Below are 14,880 nucleotides of genomic sequence, written 5' to 3' on the forward strand. Positions count from 1 at the left end.
ATGTTTTTTCTAATGGATCAAGTTCACTAGAAAATTATAGAAATATTCCAGTCTTAATATTGGTGCAATTGATTCAGTTTGTTGAGCTATTTAAATATAGCGTTACTGGTGGGACAGGGGACAGACACCGCACTACACAAAATACAGTCATCCCATGCAAAGAGAAACAAAAAATATAGAGCTTTTACAAACATCTGGTAGTTACCTAAAGTTCTGTTAATGGTTTGTTGTATAGTTCTAAAATCTGGGAAATTGTTGGTCAGCCTCACTAGTTACTTTAGACGTATTTTGAGGCCTTTGGGTGCAGTTGCCATCCCTGCCTTCAGGATCCTCTGTTGCCAGTTCTGTAAATGGAGAAGGCTACTGCTCCTTAGTCAAGTTGCTGCTGTTCACCCTTATCAGTCCTTCTGTCCTGCAAGGCCCTTTGGTCTGCTTCTTGGGTCCATTGAGCACCTTTTGTACACTGTTCTCATTGCAGCTTATTACCAAACTGCCACTTGGGTGGAGTGACAATGGAGAGAAAGCAGTTGGAAGACTACAGCAGTGGTGTGCCACCCTTCTGGGACAGAGGATAGCTTGTGTGCATCACTGGGTGCAGCAGGATGCTGTTTGCAGCTTGGAGTGGACCGCACCACTGTGTAGAGGAAGGGTTTTTTCATGGAGTGATGGTGCAAGCTGAGATGTTTCATGGAGGAGGTGAAATCCGAGGAACATTTGAAAGAGGGGCGCTAAGGTACCATCTTGTTAATTTCCAAGATATTACCATGGAGAAGGTTATCTTGGTATAGCAAAATACCCCTTAGCCAGTAATTCATAGCTTAGTTCTTTGGAGACCATGCTAGGATAGGTCTGGCTGTTGAGCTTACCACTGATCGCTTATTTCTGTTTCTTGCTCCTACTCTGGAGAAAAAAAATCTTTCTCCTGTAATTTGTGCACTGAAAACTAAATCTATGCACTTATGCATTGCATCAGTAGTGCACCAACAGAAAATGTAGTGCAAGTTGCCAGTATAGTTGAGGCAGTGTGTACCGCCTCAAATGCACTCCCATTTTGCTAAGTATTTGCAGCATTTTGCACTACAGCCAGAGACTGCTATGTTAAGGTGTACTCTGGTATCTTGATTCTGAACTTTCCAAGCCTCTTCAATACTTAGTAAACAAAGCCTTGAACAGGAATGTTTTGAAATTATACCAAAACTATAAAAGTTAAATTGAGGACTCACTCATAACTTTTCTTGAATGCTTTTCTGAACAGTCTTTACATGTAGTTGTAGCGAAGTGCCTTCCCATTATCAAATACACAAAGGGATAACAAGTGGCAGGGCAGCCCAAATATTCTGAGAAATATGTGAATGTTTTTAGAAATAACCCTTGTTTATCTATACTTACTATCTTATACTACAAAGACATGGATAACATGTATAATCTGATCACACGCACACACACCTACGCTCACACACCTTCTAAGTATATATATCTATCTATAGCACGCTCTTCACCAATAAGATGCATGAAGACAAACACAATCAAAGGCACAGTTTTTTTCGTACAGCAGTGTATTTATATAAGTAAGTGTGGAACTTGTTCGGAAATATTTGGATGACTATGAACTATGTACATATATATATATATATATAATACATTGAATATTTGGCGAGGCATTCCTATCAATTTATCTATTTAACTGTGGAATAGTAGGTCTCATCCACCCCATATGAATATGAATTGCAAATTTCACTGCCACACTATGAGCATAGTCCGCTAGGAAAGGCAATTTCAGTGGCACCGTCCTTGACGCACCTAATTAAGCTGTAGAAGTTTGTAAAAATCCTATAATTCCATTTTGGTATTCTGTTAAAGTGCTACTAAACTAAATCCAAGCAAAAGCCCTGCTTCATTGGATAGCAGTAACATGGCAGACGCAAATTGTAAGGTATTTATCTCCTCCACCGGAGCTCGAAGTAGGCTCTGTTTAAAAGAGAGAGGTTTTTATTTTTTATTTTGATGTGGGATATCGCCCCTAACTTATTATTTTTTTTTAACCAATTTTTTATCGATTTTGGTTTTTGTTTGGTCACAATATGTGCAACATAATATGCCATCAAAGAAGTAAGCTAGTACAGGAGGCCCAATGCAATGAATATCAGTCTATGACAGGGGTACATGGTTCAATGTGAAATAAACTCAAACAAACTAAATCATACAGCAGATGACACTTACAGTGTAAATATTGATAATGTCCGCATACATTATATTCAACAGTCCGATCATGGGGTGGGTGCCGTGATATCCAAAATAAACAGTATTCAACATACTTCAATGTTTGATTCCAGAGCTCTCCCCTACACACTTCTCGGGATACAGACAGTGGGCATCTAACTCATCCAGCATAGCAGGACAGTAGTATAGCCTATCTGAATTTCCCATGCCCAATACAGGGATACTCATAGTATGGCCCGGGGGCCGCATGCGGCCCTCCTGACCTTTACATGTGGCCCCCTGGGCAGCAGTAGCACTGGGCTGCTGTTTACTCGATTCAGCACGAACATGGAAAAAATGTTAAATATACAGCAAACACTTATTTAGAGGTTAATTGAAGTTAGGGAAAGGAAGTAACTAGGCCCTTAACTTTAAAAACACCGTCATTTTTAAAGATAGCTACTAGATATACATGCTTTGCTTCCCCTACTTCCACTTTACACCCCCCACTGGCATCATCGGTGCGTCTCTCGGTCACACCATTGACCAAACTTTGCGTCTCCCTGGGAAAATTTTTGTGAGTACCCATGCCCTATTATGTCACCACGTGAAGCTCAGAAGACCCCAAACTCTTAACCGTTATCCGTCTGGAGGAGCATCTTGTGTGTCCTGTAGTTCTTGTAACATATTCTCCCAGTATTCAGTAACAGGAACCCTATGGAGACTCTTCCCTTCGCAGCACAGCTGCTTCAGCCCTGTCCCATTTGAGTGTCGCTGCGCTCTGGTGCTGTATTGTCTGGAGTGATGTGGCTTTACAGTGCATTACAATGGCACGGCGAATGATGAGCATCGCCAAGTCTATGAATCGGTTGGTTACTTTTTGGGTATTTTTGCACCTGCACAGCCTTTGCAGTGCTCCCTCCAAGGTGTGGAGGTCTGCACGACCCATCAGTGTGGCTAGTATATTTGTGACTTCAGTCCACAGCGCCGCTGCATAAGGGCACGACCATAACGTGCATCATAATTGCGTTGTGCGAATGGCACCTTGGAAAAAGAGAGGATATTTTGTGTAAGGCAGCCAGGGTGAGATATGACCTATGCAGTATGTTATATTGTATATACTGTAATTTGGCATTACGAGACACCCTGCGTAGGGGAATGAATGGGTCGTTACCATTTTTGGGGCGCTAATTTGCAGCCTATATCCGTCTCCCAGAGTTGGCTTGTGGACGGCAAAGGGACTATTGTCGTGTGAGCCAAAGTTTTGACCAACCAGGTTATAAGTTTACGGCCAGTCCCCATGACTTGTAGTGCATGGGTCAATGGGTGTTATTCCGGTTTGTTGTCTGTAATACTCCCCGGATGTCCCAACTCTGCTGTCAGTGTCCATGGGCTAGGAAATGCCCCTCTGGCAGTTTATTTATTTATTATTTATTTATTTGGTGTTTTATATAGCTCGACCATGACCCTAAGTAGTTTGTCAGAGCGCTTTACATTTTCATTTCCATTTCATTTTTATACTCTTCCTGTAGCTGTCCGAAGGGTATTAGCGCCCGTCTCTGAATATATCGCCCACTGAGGTCAACCCATCCTCTCTCCAAGCCGCCAAGCCTTCCCTACCTATGTGTGTGCAAAATGGCGTCATGAAGTTCAGACAAATAGCCGGAGAATATGGGATTATTTCAAGCATACGTTTTAAACCTTTTATGACTCTGGCAGGCCACGCTCACCAAACCATTCACCCCTTGAGAGGTTATCGCTCCAGGAAGCAACATCGACCCCACCATTTCCTGTACTCTGTCGGCCGTCTGCCCTCCTTGTCCAGTTGCCTTTCAGCTAACCATTGCACAGGCTATTGCAACTACGCTGCCCAATAATAATGTTCAAAATTTGGTACACCTATTCCACCCCTCTCCACTGGCAGTTGTAGTCTACGGAGTGCAACGCGCCTCCTACCCTTGTTTCAAATAAACCCTCCCAGCATGGCAAGTACCTTCGTGAAGGTAGCCTGAGGGTCTGCCACCGGCAGTTATGAAAGAAATACAAAAGGCAGGGGAGCATTATCATTTTGGAAAGTGGTATTCTCCCTTGTACTGTAAAGGGGGGGGGGGAGTACTTCAAAAGGCCATCTTTGGGTGTAGGGTGGATATGGACTCAGTCAGGTTCCCATCAATGAGATCCTTTGTAGTTTGATACATACAGATGCCCAGGTATCAGAAGTGCGAGGTTCCCACCTCACCACCTGGTCTTCCACGTGACCTCCTGGGGCGGGACGGGGTGGGGGGGGGGGGGGGGGGGCAATCCACACATAAAGAAAATATGCAAGATTGGGTCCAGTTGACTCCCAATTCGCCATCCGCCGAAATCCCTCTTATATCTCTGCTATCACGGGAATCCCCATGCAGATGTCCTGTATATAAAGCAGCACGTCATAAGCGTACATTGAGACTATGTGGACTCAGTCATCCAGCGTCATACCCTAGACGCCACCCTTCTGGTGGAGCCGCTAGGCCAGTGGCTCCATTGCCAGGGCAAAGAGCAATGGGGAAAGGGGTCAGCCTGACTAATGCCCCTACTCATCATGAGAGAGGTCGACACGTATTGTCCTATTTTTACCTGGGCGGTTGGCGTTGTATAGAAAAGTTGTATGTATCTTTGCAATCTCTCCTCGATACCCATTTTTGATAAGGTGGCAAAAAGGCCTAGGTGATCTCTAACCATTGTGATGGGTTGGGTTGGTACCATGCTGTGAAGGAGGCAGGCCAGCAGGCATCCTGACGTATCTACCTCCATATGCATCTTAGCCTGGTATGCCTTGAAGTCTATAAATCATAGTTGTTCTATTAGATGTCAATGATGTTTCAGAGTGTCTGTCAATGTGAGTAGTGCTGCAGGATCTAATCTGGTGGCGGTTTCCTGCATTCCTAGTAGAGCTTCAGTTTGCATTAGGTTACAATGTAAGGTAGCTCTCACCCCCCTTTAATGCCCTTATGCAGCGGCCCCTCATCACTTCTTTCAGCGCCTTCCACTCCACCGTTCTAGAGGTGGCTGTGTCTCAGTTATCTGTAAAATAATTAGTTATGGACTGCTCGTTTCCTCCCAAAATACCTGGTCCTCTAATAGTGTTGGTGGAAGTCTCCTAGTAGGGACGGAAGTGGGGGGAGTCAAGGCACCCCCCAGCCTATATACATCTGCAGGAGGTTGTGGTCTGAGAAAGTCTTCCCCAGATATTCTGCATCTAGCACCTGTGTCTAGTGACAATAAATGTAATCCAGTCTGACATGTAGGTTGTCTGCTACAGTGTAGTATAAGTACTCGCGTGACCCTAGGTGTAGTGTCCGCCAACTCTCCTGTAGTGACCAGCGACTAGCCCACTGCGTGAGGCATGCAGCCGCCGTCACCATTGGAGAGGATGGCAGTGGGGGATGAGAGCGGTCCAGGTGTGGGTCTAGGACTCAGTTGAAACCGCCACACACAACCCATAACCCAAGGGATGTGGGCCCATCGAGTAAGGGCGAGAGATAGGCGCCCCAATAAGGCCGATTGGCACATATATGCTGCCCAGTAGTACGGGCCTGCTATCAAGGAGACCCTCCACCAAACATAATGCCCCTTGTGGTTTATGTCAGTAGCTGTTTGTCTAAATGGGACTTGCCGTCGTACCCACACAAGGGCTTTCCTCGCAACCCCCGAATAAGTAGTGCTGTAGCACTTTTGCAACTGGGTCTCATCCCCCCCCCCTTGCCACACGGGTCTCTTGTAATAGCTCTTATCTGAACTCCATGTCGCCGCATCTTTTGTTGGACTGCATGTAATTTCTTTGTTGTCCCGATTCCCCAGACAGTCCATGTCAGTATGTCAGATTTACTCATTCGGGTTCAAAGTACAAGGGGGTGTGGGGAAAGAGGTGAGGGGGGGCACCGGGTTAGCATGGCATCACCCAAATTGGACTCACATTGGACTCACTGCTAGAGATGTTATCACCCCAAACAAACCGGGCACTTAGCAAGTGATCTGCATCTCTAAAATTAACAAGAACTCTCAGAACCCCTATCCCAGGGTGGTATCCAACGGGACAACTGCCCAAACAGTTAATCAGAATCCCACTATAGGGAGCTTACAAGATACACTTGCATATAGCGATACCAAGGCATGCGGGGGCCGTGCCCCGTGGCACCACTACCAGTTGTCCTCTCTTATATGTTCCTACAGGCAAAAACTGCAATGTGGAGCCGAGCAACAAACTGTAGATATTAAGCATTAGCAACCTATGACTCCAGTAATGCTATGCAGTACTATGTTTTGGAGCGCCCAGCACCACACCATCATCTCACTTATAACACCAATATCACCCGCAGCAACGTTCTTGTACCACCCCGTCTCTATGAATCGTGACTGGTCATATTAAATGGTCAGCAGTTTGTGTGGTGATGTCCTGGAGGGAAAGTGACGCAGTACTTTGGTGGGAGGACCCCTTGTTCGCATCCAAGGCCAATCGTCTGTGAAATGTGCCTGTGAGGACTTTTGCTCCGTCAGTAACAGTGAGGCTGTGGACAATGCTTGAGACTGTTCCTCTTTCACCTGGGCTGGTGTGGGGGTGGCAATCATTTGCGGCGTCTGGCAATCTTTTACCCTGCCGTCCTTTGCGTTGCACGCTCTGTTACCAAATGCTCGCTTGTGACGACAGAGGCCCTTTTGTCTCGAATCCATGCTGCTCCAGCCAATTCCTTGCATCTGAAGGCTCGTAGTAGAAAAAGCTAGTGTTTGCTCTCACTTTCAGTCCCACTGGGAACAGTAGGGAATACTTGAGGCCCACCTGCCGGAGTTTGCGTTTCACTCCCAGAAAGGAGGACCTTCAGCGCTGCACTGCCAAGGTGAAGTCCGGAAAGATATAGATGTGTGCATTCTTGTATTGAGGCGGAATGACGTTGCAGATCATTGTAATATGGTGCCGATATGCTACCGGGCATGGAGGGGCACTGGCCGGAGGGCACCTTGCCGAAACACGGTGAGTACGCTCTAGTAAGAAGTGTGGAGATGGCACCTCTTATGTACCCACACTGCCCAACCAAGAATCAAAGAACTGCACTGGGTCCGACCCCTCGGCTCCCTTGGGGAACCCCATCAATATCACAGTTGTTTTGCCAGGAGTGCTCTTCTGAATCATTGGCCCCGTTTCCAGGACCTTGGCAGTGAGCGATCACACTGTCACGGCCATCTCGGACATCTCGGGCCGCAGCTTAGCAATGACTGGCTCCGTAGTACCAACTTTACTAGAGAGTTTTCCCTGGTCTTCACGGAGCAGACTCATCTCTACTACCACTGCGTCGCCTCTTTTCCTGAAGTCCTGTCTGGTATCTGCTATGGCTTCTTGAATCTTGTACAATTTCACCTCCGTGACATTGGGGCTTGCCTCTTTATAGCTCATTTCAAGGTCATGGTTACCCATTGCTTCTACAGGACGGCGGCACTTTGATCAGGAGTCTGATCCCCCTCTCTTCCCCATTCTGGGAAGGACACCAGCAGCCAAGGGCCCCAGACCTCACCCCATAGTCCCCGGGGGGTCAAGAACAGAGGATCCACCAGATATGTTGCTGTAGAGGCTCCGGCCACCCAGACCCCCTCCAGAAACTGGGTACAGCAGAAAGAGCGGCCCACGCAACCCAGGTCAGTTGCACTCGCGCTTCTAGAAGCTGCGCGTGTTGCCTTTTGCTTTCCCAGGATGGTAAAATCTTTGTGGCTACGTGCTTCAGAAGCTCCGGGGGTAGGGGACCTGCACCACAGATTGAGTCCCCTCACTTTCTGTGTTTCATCTTTTAAATCTAAACTGCATGGGACTCGCCACTCATTGCGCGTTTGTCGCCTCTTGCATGCAGCAGGCACGAGCGGTCCAAATTACCTCACCTCTGAGACGCAGCGATTGAAGATATATGTGTGTCTTTTTTTTGTTGGCCAGTGCAGGCTCTAGGGAGCTCTCGCACACATAATGTGGTATGCAGCAGGAACAGGACGACGAGGGAAGGGCGCCAGCCCTGGCTAAATGTTCACTGACCTTCCAGTTGTGTGGCTCCTGTGATCAAATGGAGCGTTTCCAGGGAACTCTGGGCACCTCCTCCACTCTTCCAATAATGTGAGTGGTCTGCCAGTCCATGGTCAGGGCAGCTCTCCCCATCTCAGGGCCTTCAGGCTCATGTGGTCAGACTATAGGACACCAGGCCCCCAGGTCCCACAGGGAAAGGCATGCAGCATCCGGTGTCTTCCAGCTGCTCCCAGCCCCGTCCAAAGCAGCAGGCATGGGGAGCCAAATGATGTCAGAAGAAGAGGGGGCCACAATATAGCCACAGGTCGGGCAGAGACGCAGCCACGAAGGTCCGGCTTACCATCCGCGTCTGCCTTATGTACTTCCGGTCTGCCGCCATCTCTGGACCTACGGGGCCACGCTGGCGGAGCTTCTCAATCGTGGGTGTCAGGGCTTTTGTTCTTTTACATGTCCCTGCTGGTGTCCGAGCTCGCCCAGTGGGAGGCAGGGGGGCGCATCCCTCGCCGTCTCCGAAGACGCACTCTGGTCTGGCTTCTTGGGCACAGTGGGGCAACCGCATCGTGCTGCGCGGTGGTCTCTGTTAAGTCAGAAGAGACTGCACAATGAAATAAGAAAGGGCTTTTATTTAAATTATAGAGCATTATAACTTCCCATTAACCGCTGTGGGCTCGTCAATTTCGCTCGTCGCCAAGTTAAAGTCAGAAGAGACAGCACAATGAATTAAGAAAGTGTTTTTATTTAAATAAGAGAGAATTATAAAGCCCACAGGCATAAGGAAAGGAAGAGTCCACTAGGGACTGAAGTGCATTCTCGAATACCCCAACGTTCCATGACATCACATAAATAACACTTGAAGGTTCTATGATGACATATCATGACAATGAGAGTATGATAGGCTAAGTAGACAAGAATGCAAATGAAGGAAGGAAAACTACAATGGAAATAGAAGAAACAAAACACACTAAAGGTACAACAGTCTCCCACCACTCACCTGTGGGACCATCCCAGCCCGGGGCCCGCCTCTGTGCGATGTCGGCCCCTACAGATGTTCTAGGGTAGGGGCGGATCGGCTCAGCTGTCGATCTGCTGCATGGGCACAGGGAAGCCAGGTCAGCCCCGCGCCCCCCGCGGTGCTAGGCCGCAGGGTCACCAGTGGTTCCACTTTCTCTGATCCAGGCATATCGTTAGGTGCTGTTGCATGCCCCCGTTCTACCCAGTTGTCCAACGGGCGATAGGGACCAGGGCCACGGCATTACTTGTCGGATCTCGGATTGGTGATGCAGAACGGTCTCCACTAGCGTCCGCCATCATTTGCGACTTGGCCACGCCCCCATATCGCCTCTAACTTGAATGTATTTTAATTCTGGTGAAAACTGTAGTGTTCATACTATCTATGGTCACGCTCTAGTATGGAGTGTTATTGGTCTTCCTGGGTTCTAGGTTCCATGATGGGTCGTGTGGGATTGGCGGTTGGGAACTGACTTGTGTGGTTGTACAAGCTGTCTTCTCTGATGGAATAAAATCTACCTGGAACTCACTGAGCGTTTCACTTGTGTTACTTCACACTGGCGACGACTGGGAGTCAGAAGAAGACAGCGTTCACGTGTGAAGACAACGCTGTTTGGAGACAATTTAAAGGTATCTCGTTTTAGTGCGTGAATGCACCTGCGGCTGTTTGGGAATGATGTGCTCATGATTGCACCAGCGGCTGTGATAATCATCTGATTTACGCTTGATTTGAGTCTACTGGCCTAAAGGGGTTGGAGTGTTAATTTATCATCAAAAGTATTGAAGAATGTCCAGATTGACGGTCGCGCTTTGAGTGTGCCGGCGGCTGTGAACGAAGTGGCTTAGTGTATAACCACTTATGCGCTCTGATTGCGCCTGCGGCAGATTTGGGCAGTGTATACGGTTTTTATCAGAGTGCATTGCAGAGGTAGTCGATACTTTGGCCGTAACGGGAAAAAAAAAAGTTTGAAAAATTACACTCACCAACATTTGACGCTCGAGACCTCATTGCACTCCATTTCCGTGGAGAATCTTCGGATGTGCAAAGCATGCTGGGAGCGTGATGATGTCACGCGTTGGGCGGCCATCTTAAGTGTGTGTGATTGCACGGAGACATTCTAGTTTGGGATCGCTTTCAACAACCTCGAATTTAACAAACCAATAACTAAGCATAGTAAATTTGGTGATATTTACATCTGGGCTATATATATCATCCAGGGGAGCAAGAAAAGTTTACACATCTCCATTTCTGCTATATTCTCTTAATTTTTTTTTTTTTTTTTTTTCGGTCATTGTTGTTAAAATGTCAAATATTTTATCACCGCCACATTTTTTGCCTTCGGCTGGGGAACCTAAAATGGAATGGGATTTATGGTATCCCATGTTCTTAGCCTACGTGGAGGTATTAGTGGAGGAGGGTTGCTCTCCTAAAAGGAAACTAGACCTGCTGAGGCACTGCCTGGGGGGGTCAAGGGATTAAAGTATTTGACAATCTGCCTCATTTTGAAAGTACAGAAGGAGTAAATGTGTTTGAAGTCGCTGTTAAAAAAATGTCTACCAGATTTGGGAAGAAAATAAATATAGTGATGGAGAGATTTAAATTTTATTCTCGCGCTCAAAGAGAGGATGAATCTATTGAAAACTATGTTTCTGCCTTACGTTCCCTAGCTGGTTCATGTGCATTTGATACCATTAATTACGAACAGGTGCTCAGAGATCAAATAATGATGAGAACCAAGAGCAAAAAGATACAACAAAGGTTATGGTTAGGCACTGAATCTTCATTGAATGCTGTAGTTAATATCGCTAAAGGCATTGAACAATCGGAAAAGTTTGTAAGTGAGATTAGAGGTCAACCCCAAGTTGTCAACGTGAAGGTACAAGATCCTGTAGCGGAAGTTTCGCTTGTAAAAATTCAGTCCACACCAAAGAGAACTTCTTCTTTTATTGAAAGAGATTCCGGATTCAAAGACAATAAATTTGGTAACCGTAGAAATCCTGTGATCTGCTATAGGTGTGGTAGTTTCGAACATGTTGGAAATTACAAAGGATTCCCAGCATGGAATAAAATTTGTATTAAATGTAAGAAGCCAGGCCATTTTGGGAAGATGTGCAGATCGTTACAAAAAGTTAATTGTGTTACTTGTGAAGAGGATGAAATTTCAACAGAGTTTAATGAATTTAACTGCATTTCTTGTGTGTCTAAAAACAACTGTAAAGGTTTTCCATCAGGCTCAATATTAGTTGATGGGAAGGAAGTCACTATGATGATAGATTCTTGTGCTTGGTATTCCATTATAGGTAAAGAGCTATTCATGGAACTGTGGAAGGATAGAAAATTACTACCTCCTGTTATCCCAACCTGGTAGTTACTCAGGGCATAACATTGATTTGGAAGGTTATTTGTGGACAGATTTAACTTTCAAAGGAAAGAAAATTAAAGGCAAATTGTATGTAGCCACCAAAGGTGTATCCATACTTGGATGGCCTCACCAACAAGAGTTGGGTATAAAGTTGGATCCAAATGCTTCGCCGCCTGTATACAGTGTTTTTACACACAGTAAGGTATTTGTGGCAAATATAAAAAATATGTTTCCTAGTGTATTTTGTGATCACGCTTGGGGAATATGCAGACTTCAAACATAAAATTATACTTAATGATTCTGCTGTCCCTGTAAGACATAAAGTTCGTAATGTTCCTTTAGCGTATCGCAACAAATTGAAAGATATGCTGAAAGATTTAGTTTCAAGGAACATTATTGAACCAATAGAATCCTCCCCATGGGTTTCTCCGGTGGTTCTTTCCCTTAAAAGTAATGGGGATCTTAGGTTGTGTGTTGATCTCCGTAGCCTGAATAAGGAGATCTGGATCGACAGGCATCTGTTACCTAACATACATGAATTGATTTTAACCTTGTCTGGTGCTTGCGTGTTTTCCACCGTTGATCTAGCAAGTGCATACCACCAAATTATGCTACATGAACAATCTAAATGTTTAACAGCTTTCATCACACTGGAGGGTATGTATCAATTTAAGCGGATGCCATTTGGATTAGCTAGTGCTGCCTCTGTCTTTCAGAGACTTATGAAAGACGTATTAGAAGATTGTCCGGGTGCTATAGCTTTCCAAGATGACATTTTAATCTTTGGGAAGGATTTTGATGAACATGATCACAATTTAAAAAGGGTGTTGAATAATATACAAAGGAAAGGTTTAACACTTAAATACTCTAAATGCAAGTTCAGAAAGGATAAGGTTGAATATTTAGGTCACGAAATATCTTGTGAGGGTATTAAACCGAAGCTAGACCATGTAGCTGGTATTTCAAAAGCTCCTGCCCCTACTACAAAAGAACAATTATTATCATTCTTAGGTTTGACGGAATTTTATAGTAGGTTTGTAAAAAATTACTCTTCAAGAGTATTTCCCTTACGCATTTTGTTAAAGAAAAACACTAAATTTGTCTGGGGTGAAGAGCAAAAACTAGCTTTTGAAGCACTTGAAAAAGAAATTAGTGTTGCTCCGTGTTTGAGACCTTTCACAATTGGTGGGGAATGTATTGTAGAAGTAGACGCAAGTAATACGGGTCTAGGTGCTGTGCTTTTGCAAAAGAAATTTGGGGAAGAGTATGTGGTATCGTATGCTTCAAGAACTTTACGAGGAGCGGAATTTAATTATTCCACTATTGAAAGAGAATTACTTGCATGCACTTGGGCTGCTCAGCATTTTAGGCAATTTTTATGGGGGACAAAATTTCAATTGAGGACTGATCATAAACCACTTATAAACATGTTGGCAGCTGGGGGTGGTGGAACTCTTACAGCCCGTTTAGCTAGATTAGCTGCTAAATTGCAAGAATATCAATGTTCAGTTGTGTATATTCCTGGCCGTATGAATGTCCATGCTGATTGCATGTCTCGCTTGTCATTAGCTGAGAGTCCAAATGTCACTAATAGTGCAGAGGAGTGCGATATAGCATATACCATGGAAGATGTTCATAATAGTATAAGTTCGGACGCTATCTCGGAGGAGATATGGGCAAAGGCAATGTCTGAAGATGACATTTTACAAGATGTTGTAAAGTATTTACAGGGTAGATGGCCTGAAGAGAGGAAGCTGAGTGGTGAGATGAGCTCATTTTGTAAAATTAAAGAAGAACTGATGTTTTTGCATGGGTTCGTAATCTGAGGTGATAAAATTGTTCCGCCTCGGAGTATTAGAGAACAATTAATTAATTTGTCACATGAAGGACATTTGGGCATGTCTTCTACTAAACGACGTTTGAGAGAATTTTATTGGTGGCCTAGTATTGATAGTATGGTAGACAGATGGGTCAGAGAATGTGTCCAATGTGCGAAGAGTGATGAATCGGTTAAACCTCTATCTGGGGAGATTTCTCCCATTGAGTATTCGCAAGGTCCTTGGAGGAAGCTAGGCATTGACATTATTGGTCCTTTGAATCGTCCTTCTGCTAAACATGTTTTTGCTTTGGTGTTAGTGGATAATTTTTCAAAATGGCCAGAGGTCAAAGTGGTTGATAAAATCACTTCTAATCATGTTATAGAATTTTTGGATAACATTTTCAGTCGAGAGGGCATTCCTTCTGAGCTTGTTTCAGACAACGGGCCGCAATTCATCAGTGATGAATTTGAAATGTTCCTGAACAAATGTGGTATCACTCATAAAAGAGTCTCTAATTATAATCCCATGGCTAATGGCCAAGTTGAACGTTTTAACAAAGTTGTAAAAGAATCCATACAGCTGGCTATCAAGAGCAATATTTATTGGAGAAAGGCTTTACAGGCCACTTTGCGTACATATAGGATGTCTCCTAATTGAGTTACGGGTTGTTCTCCATTTGAAGAGACCAGGAGACCTTGTTCTAAGCTCATGCCATGGTGGTTGAAAAAGATCAATATTCATGATCCTTTATTGGATCTTAAAATAGTTAGAGAGCGTGTTCAAAAATACCAAGATAAAATGAGGAGGGTTAAGTGCAACAACTGTTCGCTGAACTGCAAAATCAAAGTGGGTGATTTAGTACGTGTTAAATTGGGTGGTATGGACAAAAGATGGTCTAAATGGTCTGACCCAGTTAGGGTAGTTGAAGTATTCAGCAAAGCTGTTAGGGTGCAAGGGGGAAAAATTTGGAATTTCAGACGAATATCTATATTTAGATCAAAGGGTACTGGTGATGAATCACTTGTTCCTCCACGGAAAGAGTCTCTAGTTATGAATGAGAGTGAAGATTTCCAAAATTTTCTGGATACTTTGGGTGGCTCTAACTTTGATTCTGAGGTAGTGTTTCCACCTTCTAACACTAACATTAATGATACTTGTGGTAACATTACAAAACCTTTTTTGACTCCGGGTACTGATATGACATCTAGTGATGTTCCTGTTGAGAACCAAGATGTTAGTCCTGTAGAAGGTGTGACTATTCCATGTGAGGAAATATCTGCTCAAACGAAAAGTTCTCGTGTCAGAAAACATCCTGTTAAGATGAATGATTTTGTTAGATTTTGAATGTTAAGTATATTTGTACTTATTTTTTTTTTGTTTGTTGTTTTTTTTATTTTATTTTTTAAGGGGGGGAAGGTGTGTAGTGTTCATACTATCTATGGTCATGCTC

At 44.6% G+C, this 14,880-nt stretch overlaps 1 protein-coding gene across 2 annotated transcripts in view; it reads left to right on the top strand.

Moving 5' to 3' along the window:
- LOC146805084 (pyruvate dehydrogenase E1 component subunit alpha, mitochondrial) overlaps positions 1–14,880 on the top strand; it is a 101,872-nt gene that overhangs the window by 27,981 nt on the left and 59,011 nt on the right. The gene's annotated exons all lie outside the window — the stretch shown is intronic.

Source organism: Triturus cristatus, chromosome 8 (genome assembly GCF_964204655.1).
Source record: "Triturus cristatus chromosome 8, aTriCri1.1, whole genome shotgun sequence".
NCBI lineage: Eukaryota > Metazoa > Chordata > Amphibia > Caudata > Salamandridae > Triturus > Triturus cristatus.